The 13,363-nt window shown below is 40.9% G+C and overlaps 1 long non-coding RNA gene across 1 annotated transcript; it reads left to right on the forward strand.

The window, feature by feature from the left end:
- Nucleotides 1–269: 269 nt before the first annotated feature.
- On the forward strand, nucleotides 270–11,235 carry LOC121388807. The gene is made up of 3 exons (XR_005960010.1): nucleotides 270–318; nucleotides 6,184–6,348; nucleotides 11,099–11,235. It is a non-coding gene; the product is annotated as an uncharacterized LOC121388807 (long non-coding RNA).
- Nucleotides 11,236–13,363: the final 2,128 nt, after the last annotated feature.

A 13,363-nucleotide genomic window follows, 5' to 3' on the forward strand; every position in this document is an offset into this window, starting at 1 on the left:
TATTTCGTAAAAGGTACAATTTTTCAATCACAGAATTTTCTTCATACACATTCAGGTGCTTCAGTAATGTTCGAAAAAAAAAAAAATCAATAGGGATTTTGCATTGGATTTTTTCCAGCATTCTTAAAACGGAAACGTCATGTACCCAGTTTGTGGTTATTGTAAGGAGGTGCAAAGTGACGTCATTGGAATTCTGACGTCATTCAAATTCAAAATTAGCTATATTATTACAATGCATCGCCACATTAAAATAAAAACTGGTCTACTAACCTTGACCCCTGTTAAATGTCTACAACAAGCAAACAACGGTGTTTACAGGTCGGTATATTTTACTTTTTCATAATTCTACAAAATATATTAAGTTTAAGTTTAAAAAAATAAAAAACTACCTTTCGAGTTGCCAAATAAACAAAATCGGTAGCAGACCATACATGTTTACGATATTTTATTTGTGCATTTTATTTTTCAAGGTGTATATAGCTTTCTTTATAGAAATAATACATATATACAATATTCAATTTTATTTATTTTATATACTAGTATTTTATTATTATTTTTAATTTAAATGTCTCGCGACATCCGATGAATGAATGAAATATATAGTACAACTTGTGGAATGTTGACAACGTAATTTTTCATGAATGAAAACAAAAGTCCCGGTAGAGTTACTGTCCAACCAATCATAATAGCCTTGCTTCATTGTCAACCAATGAAAATACGTACATCCGGTACGACCCTCGTGGTGCGTACCGTATTTGTACGACACCGTTATACGTTCACCAGGTGGGTGATAAAAACCATTATTGTATTCATATTTATGTATTGTTTTTAATAACTTCAAATGTATGTAACTAGAAGGTATGAATATATACATGTATTTTTGTAAGGCAATGATTCAAGGCTCCCCAACCTTGACACTGTCAACTGATCTGGGGGCAATAAAATCATTAAAAAAAAAATACTTCATGAGTATGAGGAATCATGAGCATGTCTGCTTCTTTGTGTGTACTGGCAGCTGTTGTGGGATGGTATTTTGGTACATTTCAGAGAACATCTTTTATTGTGTCTTTATAACTTTATCTGCCAGATGTATTATCAGATGATCCTTTGTATAGCTTACTTGATGTCATTTATAGGAGTAGCATCCTGAACATACAAGTTATTCCCACTACCAATAGTTTCCAAGATAACTTAGCACTACAATATCATAAAACAGACGTAGGCTTTGGCGCATGTCACGGTCAGACCATGGCCTTTAATAGTTTTACAATATCATAGCGAAAATCTGTAGCCTGGTTAGTGGTAATATCTAATGTCATATTTCGTAAATATTTCTCTGTGGTAAAGATAAATATAATAGTGAATCAGTGAATTCAGGAAATGCTTCTGATCACGGACAACATGTCTGTCAGATATGAAGAGCATTTCTATCCCAGACACAGACTGTTGGGTTCTCATCCTGGGAAGTTACACACATGAATCCCAATGCATAAATATAGGTACAAACGTAAATTACAACCAGACCAACATGGAACTAATTGATGATGAACTGGGTTATTACAACCAGACCAACATGGAACTAATTGATGATGAACTGGGTTCAGAAAGAACCTCAACATTAGAAGGCTTTCATGCAGAAGCTGGATGTAACACAAAAGGAAAAATTGGTGGTATTAGCAAAAAATTGTATTGGATGTATTCGGGAATTATTCACCAGCTACATCTGAAGCTCTTAGCCAGTTTGGAATTGGTGATGAACCGTACAAAGAGATCAGCAAGAATTTGAATATTTTACTACATGGTATTAAGCTCAAAGGTCATTTGTACAAATGAAAGGAATGAAGTTTTAAGAAGCCATCGCCAAAACCAAACTGAGGAAACACTCTCACATATCTCTGAGATGTGAAAACAGCATACTCAAAGAGCATATACCTAAGAAAATATCTGAGCTCAAGATTCCGTGTTACGTCCAGAGATTCTAGACCCATGGTTTGGTCATGGATAATAACATATATTGGAGGTACAAGCTGCGCCACAGGCTGTAATAGAATTGATCAGATGTAACTGCTGTGTCAATAATTGTTCAGGTAGATTAACCCCTAAGAAATATAACCTGCAATGTACAGAACTCTACAAGTATAAAGCTGGTGATGATTACTGCAATACACATGCCATTATAGACAAAGTAGATACCCAATCAGGGGTCACATTGGACAGAAATTAGGTTTAGCCAATTTTCAGATATGTAGGGCATTTGAAATTATTAAAAAGTGGTTAATTTAAGCAACATTTTATTAGCCAGATACTAAATGTTGTAACCACTTTGTATAAAAAAAATAGCAGTTGGCTAATTGTGAGGTACAGCTTACAATTGGTATGTTTTTCTATTTCATTAGTTTACTAATGCAATATTTTAATTATTTGATATAAAATGTATGTGGACTAGGAGGAAAAGTATTTACCAAAATGATTAAATTGGTGGCCATTTTGAATTTCTGTATGGCTGCCATTTTTAATTTCAATGTGGTTGCAATGACTGGAGGACGGTTATAAAAATGCCTCCAATTAATTCATTGATCCTATAAATGTGCATAGACAAAAATAATTGTGCTTCTACATAAACAGGGAGTTAAGATATAATAAAAGTACATTAAAATGGTGGCCATTTTGAATTTCAAGATGGTTGTCATAATTGGATGACTATAAAAATGTCACCAATACATTCATGACTGGAGAAATGTACATAGACAAAAAATATCGTGTTTCTCTGTTAACCAGGAGTTGAGATATATTGAAAAACATATTAAAATGGTAGCCATTTTGAATTTCAGTATGGCTGCCTAGGTCAGACAAAAATTTTCTTTTTGTACGAATTCATTCACTCAGCTCATAAATGTAAAGAGATATCTAAATTGTTGTTTTGGGTCAACTGAGAGAAAAAGAGATAAATAAAGGTATTTAAATGACGGCCATTTTGAATTTCAAGATGGCGGACGTGTCCAAATGGCTTAACAAAATATTGACATAAAAATGTAAATAGACATAAAAATTATGTTTCTATGTAAACTGGGAGTAAAGATATATGTGAAATAGTCTAAAATGATGGCCATTTTGAATTTCAAGATGGCTGCTATAATCAAATGACCGATAAAAAATGCTACCAATGGATTTCTTATTCTGGATAGCCTTACGAATAAAAAGAAATACATTTTACTGACTTGAGCATGGCCATTTTCCTAGCGGACGTTTTCTTGCTCGGTCTGGCTGAACTCAACCCCAATGTCAAGAGCGGCTATAGGTTGTACTATACCAAATAAAATCCCATAGGCGACCATTTTAACGTTTGTGTTTAAACAAACACTATATGCAATATACCAACCAAAGTATGACCCATAAATATCAGTACTACAACCCCTACCTCAAAGTATTAACTGAAGAAAATGGTACCTTTCATGGCTCATTTTCGGTATAACCAGATGTTTTTACAAAACCCCTAGTTTCACACAAAAATTGAGTAAAAATTAAATAATAAAATACATTAAAAAAAACCCCAGTTGTTTTTAAAATAAAGGTTGATATACTAATGAGAAGAAGAATCATATTGTCATACTCTTTCAATAATATACCTAACACCTGTATAAAGTATCTTTTTGACTTTCAACACCAGGTTACTTTTCGTATTTTGTTATTAACAAAAAAAAACAAAAAACAACAACAACAACAAACAAACAAACCCCACAAAAGCCCCCACAAAATAAATAAATAAATAAATAAATGAATAAAAAATAAAAACAAAATAAAAACAAAAGTATTGCCATGAAAAGAAAAGTGTTCTTTTTTTCTTGCACTATGCCTAAAAGCTAACATAATCATACCACGAAATACCATATGGTAATTTTAATGCACGAAATGCACGAACCACATGACACAGAACATTTTAGAAACTAAACATTATAGATCGTATTTCCGTCGTACATAGCCGTCTTTCGTCCCATTTTCGGACAGCAGCTCTGCAGAAGCTGCAGGAGATTGAACCGAACTCGTCCTCCTGGACGTTCCAGTTCCAAGTCTGCGCGCGCGGGTCTTCTTCCCGCAGAACTGTCTGCAAAAGATCTCCCTGAACCTGCGACCGAGCAGGCAGTAGAAGATGAAGTTTGTGGCCGAGTTTATGCACAACATGGTGTCACTGACGGGCTGCAGGTAAACGGAGAACAGGTTCGGGCTGATGACCATCATGATCTGCCAGGCCATCGGCACGACGCAGCACACGAAGAAGCATGACGTCAGACCTAGGACGATGACGGTGAGGCCGTCCTCGTGCTGCGAGGGAGAGTGGTAGACGGCGGTCCCTTCGTTGTGCCGCGTGCTGATCTTCCTCGTCTCCTTCGCGCTCCTCCTCAGCTGCAGCAGGAGCCAGATGTTGAGCGTCAGGATCACGGCGTAGGGGACGATGTAGAAGATAACCAGCGTCAGGTAGATCTCGTAGACCCTACTGTACCAGAAGTGGGCGACGTGGTCCGATAGGATGGGCTCGTCGTCAGTGACGTTGGTGGACGGAATCGACGAGAACACGATGAACCTGGGGATGTTGAAGAGCACCGTGAAGACGAACACCGCCAGGATGACGCGCCGGGCGTTCGTCATCGTCCAGATGACCTTGGCCTTGAACGGCTTCACGACGACGATAAAGCGCTCCACGGTGAGGGCGACGGTGGAGTAGTGCGAGCCCACCTGCATCACGAAGCGGATGGGGAACATCACCGAGACGATGCGGAAGTAGGTGCTGTCGTCGATGGCGCTTGGCGGCAGCAGCCCCGTCACCACCGACACCGCCGTCGTTATGAGGAAGAAGGTGTCGTAGACGACGAGCGAAATGAGAAGGACCGACGTCGCCGACCAGATGCTCTTGTCGGCGAGCACCTTGATGGACATGGCGTTGGTGATGACGCCGAAGACGGCGAGAGCAACGCGAACAAACCCGAGAACGTAGAAGGGCAGGTCCGAGTAAGTATCGTACTCCTCATCGACATTGTCCGCCGGAGCCGTCATCTTTAGCGGACTGCAAACCTGGTTCGTATCCACACTTCTAAAGTTAAGAGGACAGAACAGAACGCAACTGGTTTTTGAATTGGAAACAAACGATTAAATCACGAGTTTTCTAGTCAACACTGTCAACTGAAGCAGTCATCTTTAGCGAACTGCAACCCTTGTTGTATCCGCACTTCCGAAGTCACAGAACAGAACGGAACTGATTTTTTAATTGAAAACAAATGATTAAATCTCGATTTCGATAGTCAACATTGTCCACAGATGCCGTTATCTTTAGCGAACTGCAACTCTGTTTTGTATCCACACTTCTGAAGTTATAGAACTGAAGGAAACTGGTTTCTAAATTAAAACAAACGATTAAGTCACGACTTCCCAGTCAACTTGTCTTCAAGAACCATCAATTTTAGCGAACTGCAACCTTTGTTCTATCCATACTTCTGAAGTTGCAGAATAAAACGTAACTACTTTCGATTTTTCTAGTCAACATTGTCTTCAAGAGCCGTCATCATTGACGAACTGCAACCCAGGATATATCCACATGTTTTAAATTACAGAATATTGTAACAGGTTTGAAGCGAAATTAAAGCAAACGAATAAATCTCGATTTCCTACTTAACACGGTCTCCAGGAGCCGTCATCTTTGGCGAACTGCAACCCTGGATTGTATCCATGCTTTTGCAATTACAGAATTAAAGGTGCAAACATCACAGCAAACGATTAATTTTGGTATTCCTACACAGTTACAACGTCCGTGGGAACCGTTATCTTGAATGAACTCCAACTGTTTCGTATCTGCACATTTTTTTAATTTACAGAATTTCAGAACATAGCTCTTTCTTTATGGGAAAAATTAATGTTTGCCCAGATGCAGTTTTATACATTCCAGAGCTAAAACACAAAAACTTACAGACATTTTAGTAGAAGTTTTCGCATCAATTTGTATTATTTGTCAATGTCTAAACTTTTAATTTCTGTTCGTCTTACCACTGTTACAATGGTTACTTATTGATTCCACTTAAATATATTGCTTCCGGTAATACCACAAACACATCTGCATATATACCTCTTAGAATGAATAGCAACTGCATAGTATCGAGGTATAATCACACACGGTTTTTAACTGCCATTATCCAGAATGAAGTGGGCAATCCACAACACCGTGCTTGACACTTGAGGAATATTTAAACTGTTGGACCTATTGGCGCACTGATGGATGATGATCTGAATGGAGAAACATCATCACGTGATCTCTGTATACAGTCAGACGAAGAAACTGTTTCCGGTACTTGATTACCCTGGGTGAGACATTTGAAAAAACTTTATCTGGAATTGTGGTTATCTCTAATTAGACGTTTTGCAGTTAGCGACACGTGTTATGATCGAACATAAAAACAGTCGTAATCTCCGCTGTTAAATTCTTCCATCAACCTGAAAGATAAAGAAAACATTTTAAATTTAGACTTCGTTCATCAAACACGGTTTAGACAGGTCGACGTAGGCTGACGCAGACCAATGCAGACTGAAACCGACCGACGCAGACTGGCTCAGACAGACGCTGACCGAAACAGACCGGCGCAGATGGACGCAGACTGGCGCTGATCGAAGCAAACTGGCTCAAACCGACGCAGACTGGCGCACAAAAATGCTGACCGACGCAGACTGGCGCAGACCGAAGCAGATGAACGCAGACCGACGCAGACTGGCGCAGACCGGTGCAGACCGACGCTGACCGATGCAGACCGATGCAGACTGGCGCATATGGATGTAGACTAACGCAAACCGACGAAGACTGGCGCATATGGATGTAGACTGGCGCAAACCGACGAAGACTGGCGCATATGGATGCAGACTGGCGCAAACCGACGCAGACTGGCGCATATGGATGCAGACTGGTTTTCCGTTTGTTTTATTAATTCTGAAATTCCGCGTTTTTCATTTGTTAAGCTGTCAGTATGTGTTGATGGTTCATGTATGCATCTTTCCAACACCTAACAACAACCCACCTTGGCGACAGACGTGTGTATATTATGTGTAGACATGCCCCCTACAAAATTGGGAGCCCGTACGTCTGTGTGTGTAGGCAGTTGACGACAGCTATTGATGACAATAATGCCCACGTGTATTAAAACAGCAGTTGTCTTTGTATTTCGCATTCGTAAAAAAATAATGATCTTATACCCCTAATATGGTGAGGCATGTTTGCCACTTTAAAAACTACGGCTTAAAGTTGTCCAATATTTTGTCATAGAGTATAACTTTTATTGTTCAGTGTACATGCAAGTACATCCAAACAGATCTGTCTAGGAAGAATCAGAACCTTTCTGTTCTGAACTAATCTTATACTACAATTATAACACGGGAGTAGGCTAGGGGATGGGTGTACCCCCCCACCCCACCCCACACACCCCCATTCGTGGACGAAAATATACGTTTTTGTCAGTCTCAATATAAAATTTGTTTTGTTTAACGACACCACTACAGCACATTGGTTAATTAATCATCGGCAATTGGATGTCAAACATATGATAATTATGACTCGTAGTCATCAGAGGAAACCCGCTACATTTTTCCTAATGTAGCAAGGCATCTTTTATATGCACTTTCCCACAGACAGTAAAGCACATACCACGGCATTTGTCCAGTTGTGGTGCACTGGTTGGAACAAGAAAAAAACGCAATCAGCTGAATGGATTCACCGAGGTGGTTCGATCCTGCGACGCAAGCGCCTCAAGCAAGCACTCAACCGACTGAGCTAAATCCCGCCCCTCTTTTCTCAATATAAAGTCTGGCTTCTGTCTCCTAGAGATTGTTTCCCCCAGTGACTCCAGATCGCTTTGCTATGGACCTTCGACCTCCACCTCCTCCAGGCTGAAAATGTTTTTACAGGGCAATATTAGCCTATTCACAAGGTATCCAGGGAAAATGTACACAAGAAGGGTCGCTAGGTTCATATTCGAACCCCCGCCGATCCAGACCACGCTACACCTCAATAGATGATCACGTTTAAAAATCTTCCAGAAATGGTTTTACTGTCAACGAAGGAAGGAAATGTTTTATTTAACGACACTCAACACAGTTTATTTACGGTTATACGGCGTCAGACATATGGTTAAGGACCACACAGATATTGAGAGAGGAAACCCTTTGTCGCCACTTCATGGGCTACTCTTTTCGATTAACAGCAAAGGATCTTTTATTTGCACCATCCCACAGACAGGGTAGTACATACCACGGCCTTTGTTACACCAGTTGTGTAGCACTGACTGGAACGAGAAATAGCCCAATGGTCCCACCGACGGGAATCGATCCGAGATCGATCGCGCATCGGGCGAGCGCTGTACCACTGGGCTACGTCCCGCCCCATACTGTCAACGAGAGGCATTTCTATTAACAAGTTGGAAATGTTGTCTGAAGTATGCACTAGTAGGCCCTGTTTTCTAATCTGCGACGGGGTTAGAAAGCTGTTGGCGCATTATAAACGCAGTAGGTATGGGTATCTTCCCATGGAATGGTGCATATTTCCTAACATTTTAATCTATTTAGTTAATTCTGCCAGTGTGATGCAATCAGTAGCTGTCAGAACTGATTGTGTGTTTTAAAGTACAGACTTTGCATGAAAGGTATTGTTGGATTTTTACAGACTAAATAGCCGAGCATTCAATTAATTGTATTTCAACTTCTTTTCGTGTTTATATCCAATTAAAGTTCAAGCACGCTGTCGTGGGGACATATACCTCAGCTATCTGGGCTATTTGTCCAGGACAGTGGGTTAGTTGTTAGTGGTTAGTGAGAGAGAAGAGGGTGTAGGGGTCTTACACCTACCCAACGAGTCGTTAAAACTCGCTCTGGGTAGGAGCCGGTACCTGGCTGCGAACCCAGTACCTACCAGCCTTATGTCCGATGGCTTAACCACGAAGTCACCGAGGCCTAACCGTAACTGCAATTTAGTGGTGTTATCTTTGAAACAAGGGGGGAAATTGTAGCTCACTGATGGAACGATCGCCCGACACGTGATCGGTCGTCGGGTCAGACATGCTGGATCATTATTTTGTACCTTGTCGCAACCAATGCCCCATGACTGGTACACCAAAGACCGTGGTATCTGCTGTCCTGTCTACATAAGAGTGAAAAGTCACCTATGTCGTAGAGGCGACGGACTTCTAGACCAAGTTTCGAAACAGGCATATTTTCAAGGGCGGATCCAGTAAATATTTTATGTAGGGAACCAAATGTAAAAAGTGTACATGGACCAACTGCTAAAAAGAACACCCCCAATGACAGTCTGACCCTCTTGGATCTGTCTTGCATGTTATACCCTAAACAGCCATATTTGTTCCTACGACCCTGCTTAACCCACCTCAAACATGAAGACCCCAAAGAACTCAACGTCTTAGAAGGATTTGCCCTGAAAAACGATTACTTTCCTGAGTGGAAGTTGATGGATAGATGGATGGATGGAACCCCCTCCCCCCTCCCCCCATCTCATACGAGTATGTCGAAAACGGACCATTTCAAGACTAATAACACAAATATATAATACCAGGCCTTCCCTGTTCCCGCCGCTTGTCAAATCTTAGAACCACCCATGAAGGTCAACATCTAAAAATTGCGAAATATAGTTTGAAAGAAACACCGCGTATTTTCCATTGATCTCTTTTCCCGCCGTTAACAAACCATGAAATGGTGCAGATATGGCCCCCGAAATAGTCAGCAATACTTTCTCAGTTCAAAGTACAACAGTTTTATAACACACATATATTACTTGTAAAGTAGGAGAATATTTTCTCTGAGCAAGTAGCGTGGCAAAAATTCAGAAGGTGTGTAATAAACAAGTAAATGGATGATTTGTTGGTGTCTGTGGAGCTTTTTTCAAACTAATAATTCTAGAAAAAATAAATAAACATCTACTTTGTCACTATTTATGTTGATAACCATTCAATCATTCATTCATTCATATTAATTTTGGGCTTATATCCAATTAAGGATTTAGCACGCTGTCCTGGGTACAAACCTCAGCTATCTGGGATGTCTTGAACAGACAGTGGGTTAGAAGTTAGTGGTTAGTAGTTAGTTATAGAGAATTGAAGTCAGTGTAGTGGCCTTACACCTACCCTCTGGGTGGGAGCCGGCACTGGGATGCGAACCCAGTACCTACACCATCGAGGCCCGTCTTAGTAACACTATAAAAGGGTCATTTTAAACAACAGCGACAAACCAACCTCGGTGGTGTTGTTGTTAAGCCATCAAACGTAAGGCTCGTAGGTACAGGGTTTGTTCAGCCCGGTACCGGCTCCCACCCAGAGCGAGTTTTAACGACTCAGTGGGTAGGTGTAAGACCACTATAAACCTTCCCCACCCCACCCCCCCCCCCCCCTCTCTCTCTCTCTCTCTCTCTCTCTCTCTCTCTCTCTCTCTCTCTCTCTCTCTCTCTCTCTCAATAACCACTAACCGTTAACAAGTAACCCACTGTCCTGGACAGAAAGCCCAGATAGCTGAGGTGTGTGCCCATGACAGCGTGCTTGAACCTTAATTGGATATAAACACGAAAATAAGTAGAAAAAAACATCATAAAAAAAAACAGCAACAAGATGCAGGGTAAAGCAATCGTCACATCTTCGTCGACACGAGCCCGATTTAAATTCAGTCCGATTATCTCTCCTGCGTGTCGATTTGTTTCTAAGTGCAAGTAAACCCCGATAAACAAATTTCATAACTTCTTTTAACACGCGTTTCGTATTTCATTACAAGTTCCATGCTGTGTCTCAGGACTAGTACTATAAAGCTAAAGGCAAGGATTGTACAGCCACGGATACCTGTTACCACCTACAGGAGCGTGCCTCATTGCTGGAAAACCATAAATCATTTACTAAAGCGATTCAACACCTGTTCACATCCTGAACCAATACAAAACGAAAGTCGGTGAACATCCCTGACACACATTAGGAATGACCCCGACCTTTCCCCTTCATTATTATTTATCACTTTCATTATTATCATCATTATCATCATCATTATCATTATCATTATTTCTTTCTTCATTTATTTGCAGAAGACGGCTCATCAAGGCGATTTAAAGATGCTGGGCCATTTTGTTTTTAGCGTTAGAGACCTGTTGTAATAATTACAGAGCCCCGTATCACGAAGCGATCTTAGCCCTAAAGTTTGTTTGTTTTGTTTAACAACACCACTGGAGCACATTGATTTATTAATCATCGGCTTTTGGATGTCAAACATTTGGTAATTTTGACATATAATCTTAGAGAGGAACCCGGTTACATTTTCCCATTAGCAGCACTATAACCTTCTTTTGCACTTAAGGCGATCTTAAGAAGCGGGATTTGGCTCAGTCGGTTGAGTGTTCCATGGATCCATTCAACTGATTTGCGTTATCTCGTTCCAACCAGTGCACCAAAATTGGACAAAGCCCGTGGTATGTGCTTTTCTGTATGTGGGGAAAGTGCATATAAAAAATCCCTTGCTGTATTTTAAAAAAGGTACCTGGTTTCCTCTCTAAGACTATATGTCAAAACTATACCAAATGCTTGACATCCAATAGCCGCTGATTAATTAATCAACGTACTCCAGTGGGGTCGTTAAACAAAACAAACTTAAGGTGATCTTAGAGCTAAGATCGCTTCTTAGAACGGGGCCCTGAACGACAAAGTTATTAAACCCCATAAACGATAAAAATAGTGCTTTGACCAGTTATTGGCCTGTCTATTCAACATTGAGGTAAATGGTTAGTTGTTAGTGGTTATAAAGTAAAGTTTGTTTTATTTAACGACGCCACTAGAGCACATTGATTTTTTATCTTATCATCGGCTATTGGACGTCAAACATATGATTTTTAGAGGAAACCCGCTGTCGCCGCATAGGCTACTCTTTTACGACAGGCAGCAAGGGATCTTTTATTTGCGCTTCCCATAGGCAGGATAGCACAAACCATGGCCTTTGTTGAACCAGTTATGAATCACTGGTCGGTGCAAGTGGTTTTACACCTACCCACTGAGCCTTGCGGAGCACTCACTCAGGGTTTGGAGTCGGTATCTGGATTAAAAGTCCCATGCCTCGACTGGGATCCGAACCCAGTACCTACCAGCCTGTAGACCGAAGGCCTAACCACGACGCCACCGAGGCCGGTTAGTGGTTATAAGAAAAGTCTGTGTAGCGTTTATTGCGCTCCCCATTGAGCCATTTTATAGATTACTTTTGGTGGGAGTCGGTACTGCGACGAGAACCCAGTACATGTAAGTCAGAGGCCAGTTTTAAACGTCTAACCTCATAGCAGGACGTAGCCCAGTGGTAAAGCGTTCGCTAATTGCGCGGTCGATCTGGGATCGATCCCCATCGGTGGGTCCATTGGGCTATTTCTCGTTCCAGCCAGTGCACCACGACTGGTATATCAAAGGCCGTGGTATGTACTACCCTGTCTGTGGGATGGTGTATATAAAAGATCCCTTGCTGCTAATCGAAGAGAGTAGCTCATGAAGTGGCGACAGCGGGTTTCCTCTCTCAATATCTGTGTGGTCCTTAACCATATGTCTGACGCCATATAACTGTAAATAAAATATGTTGAGTGCGTCGTTAAATAAACCATTTCCTTCCTTCCTTCCTTCCTTCATAGCTACCTTGACCTTGAATTCCTGCCCGGGTATTCCAACACGCTAGCTTGTTGGCCCCGTGTTCAAAGACAGCAAGCGACGCTAACGTTCGCGAACAATTAATTAAAGGTCCACGTTTATGAAAAACGTGATTCACTATTGTTTTTAGTATCTACGTATACCTTTTACAATATATATGAAGTATCAATAAAATAGATTTTAAAAAATGTACGCGTTTTTAATATCTTCGCAATAAAAAGTCGCGTTTTCCCCCATCGCTTGCCAAAACGCCGATGTGGTCATTTCATTTAACATGAAGCGCATAAACCAATCTAGCGAACGTATTTGTTGTTTTTTGTTTTGTTGGTTTTATCGATTTAGTTTTTTGGTTGTTGTTGTTGTTTTTGTGTGTGTGTGGGGGGGGGGGGGGTTCGGTGGGGGGTTGGGAGTAGGGGAGGATTCCTGTTCGGTTTGACTGAACTCAGATGTACGTTCGATAGGTGAGTATAATTGTTGCCATATAATTAACCATTTCACTGGTTCTCATCATGTCTCATTCTTTTAACACTGAGCGCCAAAATCAGTTTAGCGAGAGTTTTGTATCGCCACAAAGCGCTCGCTTCAGTTGAACAAACGACTGGACTGTTTAACGCATGCGTGTATAATTTGTTTCAGAAATAACTTTGTGCTGAGTGAAACTCTTTGATGAGCGA

Source organism: Gigantopelta aegis, chromosome 14 (genome assembly GCF_016097555.1).
Source record: "Gigantopelta aegis isolate Gae_Host chromosome 14, Gae_host_genome, whole genome shotgun sequence".
Taxonomy (NCBI): Eukaryota; Metazoa; Mollusca; class Gastropoda; order Neomphalida; family Peltospiridae; genus Gigantopelta; species Gigantopelta aegis.